This window comes from Podarcis cretensis, assembly GCF_951804945.1.
Source record: "Podarcis cretensis genome assembly, chromosome: 6".
Classification (NCBI taxonomy): Eukaryota; Metazoa; Chordata; class Lepidosauria; order Squamata; family Lacertidae; genus Podarcis; species Podarcis cretensis.
The window spans coordinates 37,246,472-37,257,755 of NC_137175.1; positions in this window are offsets into that span (position 1 = coordinate 37,246,472).

Genomic DNA, 11,284 nt, shown 5'->3' on the forward strand with positions numbered 1-11,284 from the left:
CGGACTGACACCCTGGAAAAATCATAACAATAGTTTTACAAGCACCCCACCCTAATACGATGCATTTTGCATGTTATGTTCACCCATACATGCATTTCTGCACTCCTTCTCCCAGCATGGGCATTTTTGCACACATTATTGGTTGGAGACCTGCATCACAAAATTCGGGAATGTGTGAATTTCGAAGGGCAGCTGTGTGTTCACTTTGTGTATTGTTTCAGGAAGTGCAAACTGGGTAGATTGGCTTTTAAATGTGCACTGAATCTAATTCCTCCCCCATGGTTAGTGGAGGATCCAAATGGGCTCATCTTCTGAGCACACGCAGCCCCAATGAAGACAAGCGTTTGGAAGTTGAGTTCTTTACTGGCAAAGCACTCAATTACATCAGTTCCTAAGGTGCAAGGGATAGAAGCAGCAATCCTGCTAATTGCCTGGCTAGGCACCTCCTTCTTCAGACTTGTGCTCCAACCCAGATAGTTGCAGCAACAGCCCAACCACATTTAACCCCCTCCCCCCCTCATCTGACATAGTGCATGTAAGCAACTTGTGATTTCCCCTACATGGTAGCTCCAGCTGCTACCGTCACTTTAAGCCTCTCTGTGTCATTGAAGAGTGGGGAAGGGGAAAGAGGAGATTCGAACTGCCCAACTCTCTCTAGGACTGTCTCTTCTACCTCTGCACTTTCATGTAACTCTCCCCCACCTCCTCGTCTCCCATCTCTGACCATCCACACTTGTCCCCTTTCCCCTGCCTGATGGGTGGCTCAGAAGCCCACAAATCATTGGCTCCTTCCACTCTTGCCCCTTACCTCCTCTGCCCACACTTCTGACTCCTGCCTGACCCTGACATCTCACTCTCTTAATAGAGATTGACCAGAACTATATCATTATCATTATTAAAATTTGCATACTGCCCTTCATCCAAAAATCCCAAGAAAGTTCACAACAGAAAAATACAAAATGAGAATACAAAATGCATAATAAAAAAACAAACAAACCCAGAACTGTCTTTCCCTTAGGGTTTAGTGGTGCGTCGCGCCAGGGCGCTGGCCTCTCAGGGGCGCCCAGCGAGTGGGGGAGCTGTAAAGCTTTGCTGGTGGCCTCTCCTTTCCCTGCACGCCCACCAGCTGTGCCCCACCAACCATAAGGCTGGGGGCCTGCATCTTCCCTCCCAAGCCTCCTCGGGAGGAGAGTGATCCCCACAGAGACTTAGGATGGAAGCTGCGTACCTGCCAGCCATATGGTTGGCGGGGCGCAACTTCCCTCCCAAGCCTCTGCAAGGAATGCTCTCCCGCAGTGGCATGGGGAAAGAGTTGCACCCCCCCACACTGGTTGGCAGTGCACAGCTTCGCTCCCCCCCCAATACGTGATAATTTGGGGGCGCTGGGAGGATATTTGCACCCTGGTGCCGCATCTGCTAAAGACAGCCCTGAACAAACCCTCTCCAAAAAAAAGCCATAGAATGTTAATCAGCTGAACACCTGGTTCAAGAAAAACAGTTTTGCCTGGCACTTAAATATATGTAATGAAGGCACCAGCTGAGCCTCCCTGGAAAGAGCATCCCACAAATGGGGAGCCACCACAGAAAAGGCCCATTGAATTCTACACCAGCTGAACTTTCCAAACTGTCTTCAGAGACAGCCTTGCATATAACGCATTGCAGTAATCTAACCTAGGGGTTACCAGAGCATAGACAACAGTAGTTAGGCTATCCCTGCTCAGGAGTGTAGCTGGGCCACCAGCCAAAGCTGATGGAAGGCATTCTGAGCCACTGAGGCCACCTGAGCCTCAAGTGACAGCAATGGATACAGAATACCCCTTAACTGCATACTTGCTCCTACAAGATTTTATTTACAGTCAAGCAATATTATAGAATTGTAGAGTAGGAAGGAATGCTAAAGATAATCTAATCCAAGCCCGTGCAATGTAGGAATCTCAACACAAGTCCCCCAACCAATTTGAAATCATACCGGACCCTGCTTAGCTTTGCAAATGTGCTAGCAGTTTTATTGCTGTACCACTAGGATTCATACGAATTACAAAGATAAATAGGTGGTTAAGCACATAGATGACATCGTATATTGAAAGGCAGGGGAAGGAGTTGGGAATTTTATGGACACAAAAATTAGGTTCTGAATTGCTTCTCTATTATCAGACAGTTCCTCCCTGCTATGCACTAGAGAGCTAGGTGGTGGTGGTTTTAAAAATCAATCTCTTGTTGCCGACTCTTCCGGCTCAAACGCTCCTAAATTACCAGCATGTTAATCATTGATGAACGTGGCGCCATCTGCTGGGAACTTCGATTCACTGATGCTACAAAAGTTCTGGAACAGAATTGTCAAAGACATATTCAAAACATCATGGAGCTCAAGGATGATTCTACCGGGAATTCTGGGTGCAGAAATAATCACCAAGATTAGATACTAACTTTTACGTGCATGCCCCCACACAACTGCTTTGCAGTAGCTAGAACTCAAAATGCACTTAAATGGACAAGCAATAGCCTGCCTTCATCTTCAGGTAGGTATAGAAAGTTTCAGGAATATTTACTAGGAGTAATATATTGACTGAGCTAAAAGTGATACCAAGTCATAAGTGTAATCACACTTTCATGCCCTGTGCAATTGACATGCAATTAAAAATATCTCAAAACAGGAGTGCCCCACCAGATTTGAGACGGCAGGCCAGGTTGGGTAGGGGGAGTCCCAGGATGGTGGTTGTCAGGGAACTGCCATCGGAGCCAGAGGCAGAGGGAAGGCTCCAGAGCAATGCCGGAGAGGGTCCCAGCAGGGAGAGAGGCAGGCCATCTGCTGGGGAAGGAAATCAGCGTAACACCAGGGGTGACGGGGGGGCAGATGGGGGAATCGGAGAAAAGGCTCCAGGACTCTTCAGCGGAGACCAGTGGGGAGAGCACGGGTACTCCGCTGCCCACACCCTCCCTGCGCAGAAGACTTCCGTGCAGGGAGAGTAGGAGGAGACTTGGCGTCAAAGAACTTCTTTGCTGGAAGAAGTTTAAGAAACGCCCACTGACGGATTCTGCCAGCGACTGAGACAGCCACGAGTGCAAGGCTGTCCGGAGAGAAAGGGTTCAACCAGGCAACCTAGCCAGGAGTGGTGGCAACTTACGCACGAGCAACCCCCTTAGAACCATTACAGTGGTGTTCATGCATTGAGGGCTGCATTACCTCATTTGCGGGCTGATAGCATCGCTTCCCTGCCCTGAGCCCAGTGGACTTGTCCTTTCAGTCAGGGCACACCAGCCTTTCTGAAGGAGCCCAGAGAAGGGCCACCGTAGCAGCTCTCTCAGGTGGATGGGGAGTAGATGGCCTTTTCAGGAGTAGATGGCCTTTTCTCCCTGATGGCCTGGGCTTCCTGGGACACAAACACATGGCTGACAAGATTGTGCTGTGTGTTATTCTGCCCAGTCCCAACAACTAATGGGGGGGCGGGGACAGGAAGTAGGTACAGAGCAACAGGGAGAGAAACGGGCAAAACAGAGAAGTGGCAGCTTTGTGTGTCATTTCCTTGTACCCAGTGAATGGAATAGTCTGCCTTTCCAAGTCAGCCTAAAATTGGGCTTGGAGGTAGAAGGGGCTTCCCTTCTTATAACATGCTTGATGCATGGAGGCCATTTTCTCCCCCCTCCCCTCCCTCCACACTTTAATGGAGCATGAATCACCTAGCTTGCGAGGAATCACTCCTCTGTGCAAGCCGTTTGCAGGTGGTGGGAAGAAAAGGGGGGGGCACAGCCATTAAATACAGATGAAAATGGAGAGACATCTGCCCAAAAAGAACATAAAAAAGGAAAAAATGAGCTCCTTGAGGCCCTTTGACTCCGTTCTTCCCCTTTTGAGAGAATGAAAGCTTCACGTACTTTGGAGGAGGCAGCCTGGAAGGGGAAAAATGAGTTAGCTGTTTCAGAGTTGGTGTGCAAAAACCTCTTGCTAGTTACAGGCCAAGGGTTCCTTGCCTGTGAGGGGTGGACTTGCCACAGGCAGTCTGGGGCACCTACCACAGCGTGGATTGAGTGGATCTGAAAGGAACTGCCTATTTTGCTTGTGGCAAATGGGTCTGGTGAACGCTTTGGCCCAAACAGGAAGCAGCCATTAGAGCACACAGGGTGGACACTGGTCAGTACACAGAGGTCTGCTCTGCATTGCCCCTGTGAGAGTGGGAGGTGCGCACTCTGAAAACATCAGACACATCCCGTTATACCTTTGAAGCGCTTGGCTTCCACCCAAGAATCCTGGGAATTGCAACTTATTCCCAGTACTAATATGCATACTATATATTCCCAGCATTCTTTGGGGGAAGCTGCGAGCTTTGAAGTGTGATGTGGTTGTGACCATACATCCCAGTTTTGTTGTTACTTCCACTACCTCAAGATCTCCCTAGTTTTGAAGCTAGAGGTATTTTGACGTTGCTGGGTACTTCAAGTGCAAGGAAGTGATCTTCTTCAAATAATTCCTCCTCACCACCAGCTGGAGTCTAATTCTGTTACTTCCATGGTCCTCACTTTACAAATCTGTGCCATGGTGCCCAAGGCCATGAACTTCAGCCTTCTGATTTTAAGAATTTTCTTTCACTAAACAGGAGAAAGAAATAGGCTCATATTATAGTTGGTTCTTTTTTCAGCACCTGAGTGATGGACAGCATTCTTCTAACAGGCATGGGTATCAGTTCCAGAGAGACAGAGAAACCAGTAGGAGAACACTTCAATCTCCCAGGACATTCTATACAAGATCTCTTCAATCACTTCAATCTCCCAGGACATTCTATACAAGATCATTCTATACATTCTATACATTCTATACAAGATCTCAAAGTAGCTGTTCTATTACAAAGGAATTTCAGAAATAGACTGGAAAGAGAAGCTGCTGAATTGCAACTTATCACCAAACTTAAAACCATGGAGAGACCTGGTCTGAACAAAGACATTGGATTCTTATCTCATTATACATGACAAAGCCATTTTTCACCTTCTCACCCCTTGTTTTTTCCTGTAAGACCTATTGCAGTCGTTAAGAGTCGCCAACAGGCTCATCACAGCTATCTGCCAATCACCCAATCCCACCACCCTTCTGAGTAATACCCCTCCCCACCTTCTCACTATATAGAAGGGTCTGGTGACTTCTATTTCAGTGTATCTGAAGAAGTGTGCATGCACACGAAAGCTCATACCAAGAACTAACTTAGTTGGTCTTTAAGGTGCTACTGGAAGGAATTTTTTTATTTTGTTTTAGTTCCAGAGAGAAATAGTCGGGCAGAAGGAGAGAGAGAAATGCTCTTCCCAAACTCTTTTTTCAAGCTGAGTTCTCAGAGCACAGGCAAAGGGGTTCACTCAGTCTGGCATGTAAGCAGGAAACAGTACTTAGCACTTGGCTAGGCTGGGGAAATCTCTGGCAAAGCTGTAAAGCTGTGGCTTCTCCCTTCTCGCTTGCCAGACTGTCTCTTCAAGCAACAGCAACATGCAACATTCAACATGCAACAGCAACATTCATGTGTTGTGGATAAAGAGAAGCTTCCTTGCCATGGAAAGAATTGGCCTTGACAAATGAGTTTCCGGTGTTGTTTTTTGTTTTGTTTTTAAGGAGGAAAGGGGTTAGGGTTCACTCTGTGATAGCTGCTTGCTTGAAAGTCAAAGAAACACATGCAGAAAATATAATTTTGGCTTCAATAGTTATATCAAGTGTTTTGGCATTCTCTAGTGTTCCTGTTCTTCTTTGGCTCTCCTCACTGGGTGAATTTTCCTCAAATTAGTGGGGAAGCTGTTTTTTAAAAAAATAAAATAAAAAACCTACATGAAGATCTGCACACTCTGCAAAAAAAAAAAAAAAAAAAGTGTTATCTATAACACTGGAACCACTTAAGAATCAGATTGTTCCCCCTCCACAAAAAAATAAACGTTGGGAATCTGAGGTGAGATACCCAGGCAGCAGAAGTTCTAGTCACCACACGGAGGTAGCTTAAGGTCCAACAAGTTTACTGTTGCAGGAGATAAAAGCTTCAGCAATAAAGTTCCAGACATTGATATATACATAGAGCTTGTAGCCTTTGCTGATACAAATATATACAAAGCACAAAGTATTTCTGTTCCAGCAATTCCAAGACATAACACGGACTTTGACTCACTTCACAAAACTCAGTGACTGACTGATGAGCTGACATGATTCATTCACTTATATAGATAGCACTGGGCTGTTGCCATAGCTACTGGCTCAGCTCCCCCTACCCCTGTTGCCTTATCTAATACATGGGTTCATTTGTGCCCATGAGAAAAATTAACCTCCATGTCATGTTCTACAAAACGTCAGGGCCGTATGTTGAAATGTCTTATCCCTGGGTCCATATTCAACAAAACTTCTTTTGTGGTTCCTTAAAATAAGGAGAATAGAAGTCCAGCTATGCACCACTTCACTTGCATGAGGCACTGTTAGCAAACGTACAGGAATTCTAGCTTTTTACTGTAATAAAAAACCCTGCGATTTGATTTCAATGCAAAATCCAATTCCTCTGGGGAGGACGGAGGCAGGACAGAGGAATGGGGGAAGTATGAAGATTAGTTCTGGAAGAACTGGGGATGAGACTGACGCAAGAGTGCTGACCCATGTAAGACATTTGAAGGGAACTAGGAAATTGGAGCTGACTCAAAGGGGCTTGCAAAAAAAGGAGGCAATGGGAGGCATGGGAATGGGGTGGAAGGTGAAAGCAGGGCCACGAAAGGGCTTGAAGAATGGGAAGGGATGGTGAGGGTATTTTTTTGCAATGGGGGGGGGTGAGATTTGGGTTATCATGGGGAGGAGTTGTGTGCAAGGGGAGCTGCACAAAAGGAGAGGAGGAGGCATGGACGTGAAGGTGAGAACAGGAGGGCAAAGCAGGGCTGCAGAATAGCAGAGAGAAGTAGCTTCAGAAAGGGAGTTGGGAAGGTAGTATTGCTTTGAATACTACCCCCCAAATGTGTGTGTGTGTGTGTGTGTGTGTGTATTAGGAGCTTTTAACCTGCTCCAGAATTTAGTTATCCAAAACCCATTTATGCTGGGAAAACTTCTTTTCAAAAACTGAAATCTTTGATTCCCCATAATCAATTTTTAGACAACTGTGCTTGACCCAGGTCTAGAGTGAAATAAATAACTGCATCATCGGCATACATTAGGATACAGATTTTTTGATCTCCTAGTTTTGAAATGTGCCCTTCTGGGTCATTGAAGACATTTTCAAGATCATTTAGAAACAGACTGAACAAAGCAGGAAGAAATAGATTGAGAACACAGCATTGGGGGAGACAGGTTATCTACTCCTCTTGGCATTTCTTCAACTTGAAGATCCACACGCACACCTACCTGATTTTAGTCCTGGAGTGGAGAAAATACTGTATTACTGAGATCATCTAAGAACCCACTCAGAATTTATTTCTGTCCTAGGAATATACTCTCCAGTTAGTTAGGTAGACAGTATCACACCAGAAACAGTGGCATTCCTTCTTCTGGCCGCTAGATGGTAGCATACAGCAAGACTGGAGGTAAAGCTCCCAAAACAACACACTATCGTAAGGCTGTAGAAACCTGATTGTGCCATCTAGGCAGTGGCTGTGAGATCAACAATATTATGTGCTGTTGAACAGCCTCTACTACTAGCTTAAGCACACACTTAATAAGGAAGCAGGATACCTTGTGTTCTAAGTCTAAGGACTGCAAGGACAAGAACATGCAGACAGTTTGGCTTGATCCCCTGCCTCTCATGCTCCATTCTATAGCATTGTTATAGTGTTCCCTGCAGTGTGGTGCCCAGTGCAGCCAAACTGGTCATGCTACCCTAAAATCACCTCTGATGTAGATTAACAACGAGAGGGTCCCTGCAGACATCATTTTCATTGTGCATTCACAATAATTTGTATTCATAGTGGACTCCAACAATTCGACCCCATCTAGCATGGCCAATGGTGAAGGAACCGATCCTGCTTTATATCCTGCTTGTCGGTTCAAGGAAAAAAATGGCATGAAAGGAGAATTCCTAGATGTCAAGATCCACGTTTGAGGCAAGTACACTTCTGAAGTTCGCATACTGGATGTCCTTCCTTTGGTTTGATAAAACCTTTGGGCTGTTCCATATAAATCTCTTTTGAGATCTGGCCATGGAAAAATGTGGTTTTAATGTCCATTTGCTTGGAAGCTGCTATGCTCAAAAGCAGCCTAATGGTGGTGTAACTGCAAAAGTTTCATTATAGTCTTCTGAAATATACTCGGAGTCGAGAATGGATTTCATGCTCTTTATTCAGCTCATAGTGGTGAGGAGGGATGAAAGTTCCCCCAAAGTATCTGCTTTATATACATTATTTACACAATGGGCTGCACATGATTGGCTAATTCCAGGATTCTCCTGTAGGCCAATCAGGTTGTGGATTCACTTCCATCTGGAGCTGGATTGGGTGGCTCCTGCAGACGAATCATACTGCTGCATTGTTCTAGGACCAATCAGACTGCTGCACTCTGAATCCTATTGTTCTAGGACCAACCAGACTGCATTTTGGATCCTATTCAACTCAGTACATAACATCTTCCCTATATGCACTTTTGTGAGTAACCGTTTGCCACAAGTCTTGCTTTGTAGCACCCAATTTCCCCTTCTGCATGCTGCTTTACCTTAAACACCCACTGGCTTCCAATTGCCTGCCTGCCAGGAGGCAGCTTGGTGGTGAGGGTACCGGTCTGCTTCTGATGCAGTGCATCAATCCCTTCCTGTGCTGCATCCCTCTGCAGGCAAGCCTCAGCAGCTGGAATCTGCTCAGTCTCTTCCCAAATGGAAAGTTCTCAGGACTGCACTGACTTTGTGAGGTGGGGCAATTGTGGGGCTGGAGCACCTTTGCTGAGCATCTGGCGCCTCACTCTGGAGTCTCATCAGTCTCCAAGGCAAGCATCTCATCATCAGTCTGCTCCCCTCTGGCTCTGCTGCTTCTTGGAATCTGCTCTCCTGCTTCTCCTTCCTGTTCAGCTTCTGTGCTAGGTGGTGTGACAGTAGATCTGGACTGTTATACATCAATTCAGGAAAGTTCACGAGGGCTTGTGTTTCCTCCTCTGAGTCATCAGAAAAGCCTATCGCAGTTCCTCTCGTTAGCTTTCCTGTGTTCATCAAAATGTACCACACATCTTGTGCTGACTTTCCCTGTCTTCAAGTTCATCACTTTGTATCCGTTGATCCCTGGAGCATAGCCAAACATAAGTCTCTTCTGTTATGGAATCTAATTTGTGACGACTCCCCTTGGGTACATGTAACATGCCAAGCACACACACGTGACACACGTTAGATACTCTTCCATGTCAAAGTTTAAAAAGTGTATGTGTGGTTCAATTGCTGGGCAGTCTATTTTGTAGATACAGTGGTACCTCGGGTTACATACGCTTCAGGTTGCATACACTTCAGGCTACAGACTCTGCTAACCCAGAAATATTACCTCGGGTTAAGAACTTTGCTTCAGGATGAGAACAGAAATCGTGCAGCAGTGGCACAGCGGCAGCAGGAAGCCCCATTAGCTACAGTGGTGCTTCAGGTTAAGAACAGCTTCAGGTTAAGAACAGACCTCCAGAACGAATTAAGTACTTAACCCGAGGTACCACTGTATATTGCAGTGGCTGCTGTATCTCCCCACATGCTTTTGGGAGGGTCAGAATCACACAACATGCTCCTAGCAGTTTCCAGAAGAGGAATTTCATGTGGTGCAAGATAAGCCCATGTTGGTTCAAGGAAAAATAGGTATAAAAAGGATAATTCCTGAGTGGCATGATCCAAGTAGATTTTGGTGAGAGAACCCCAGAAGAGACTTAAAATCATAAAATATGCAGCCAAGTAAAGTGTGGAAATATAGGCTGTTAGACCTTTAAAATATACCTCCCCCTTCTCCCAGCATAGGAAAAGACCACACTTTCGTTAAGTGAAAAATTGGTTTACGTAGAAACTCTTCAAAGGTTAGGTTCATGTGGTGCTCCATACATCGGTCAGATAAGTCACAAAGTCAGTAAAACGTAGTTTAGTTCCAAAGTGGTGAAAGTTCCTAAATTATTGGTATAGGAACACAAGAGTGGTTGGCAACAGCCATGCGGTCAGAGCTGGAGCAACTAGCTGAAAACCTCTTCACACACTGAACACCTCATGGAGACAGGGGAGGGGTGAACAATTGGCTTGATTTCCTATATCCTTCCAGGGTGGGGGGAAGTGGACATAAGTAAGCCTGGCAGGACAACTTAGTATATAGTATTAACCCATTCAGACTTAATCATGTTGGTTATGTGAGGCTGGTTCTCTGACACTACTCTCCGTCTCCCTGACTTCTAATTATAAACCACACCTCCAAAGTGAAGATGCAGAAGGTGTTTCATGCACTGCTCAGTGTTGTCATGGAAACCCAGATCTTCACACAGGTCCTAGACACAAAAGCGTCTTTTGCAGGAACATTGGAAGAAACTCCCAGTTATGCACAGTGAAATGTCCATTGGGAAAATATCACTACTGCTTTTTAAAAAATGTAACTCATGCCTTGAAGAGAGAGAGAGAGATACAAGTGTCACACAGATAACACTGACAATATTTAACCCAAGGGAGTGGGGCTTACGGCACACGCGCGCACACACACACACACACACACACACACAGGTGTGGCAATGAAATGACAAATTAATGGTCATTTCCTTGTGGCCTGTAAGGAAGAAATTTACAGCAGAATTGTTAACTGGTGTGCTAAATGCTAGTGATCTCTCTGAAACCATCTATCTCCTATAAAACAAAAAGAAATACATTATATGCATAAGGGTGCTAAATTTGCAGCAGTTGCACAGAAGCCAAAAAGGAAGTGTGTTGAAATATCTGTTATAAATTGCCAGCACGTCCATTTACATCATTTTATTTATGTCTGCCGTTTGGCTGGAAGGAGTTATACAGTAGCTTCTGCTTTTATCGTTATTGTCTTGTTTTAATCTTGCATACGCATGATACTGCAGTGACCTTGCCGATTAAAAGCTATAAATCTGATTTGTAATTCATTGCCATAACACACACATTTGAGCATCCATAAATTCAAAATAAACGTGCTGTAACAACAAACAGGCAACAAAGCAAATGAAATCACCTCTCCCAGGACAGGCATTTCTCTTACACTTATGAATTTCATGAGCATGGCTCTTTGTTGAGTGAGTTGCACCCTGAGTGAGGATGGATCCACGCACCAGGAGCACCACCATTTTATTTTGGACTTTCTTTATTTGGGTGTGTTCCCCCCCCCCAAAAAAAAAACAACA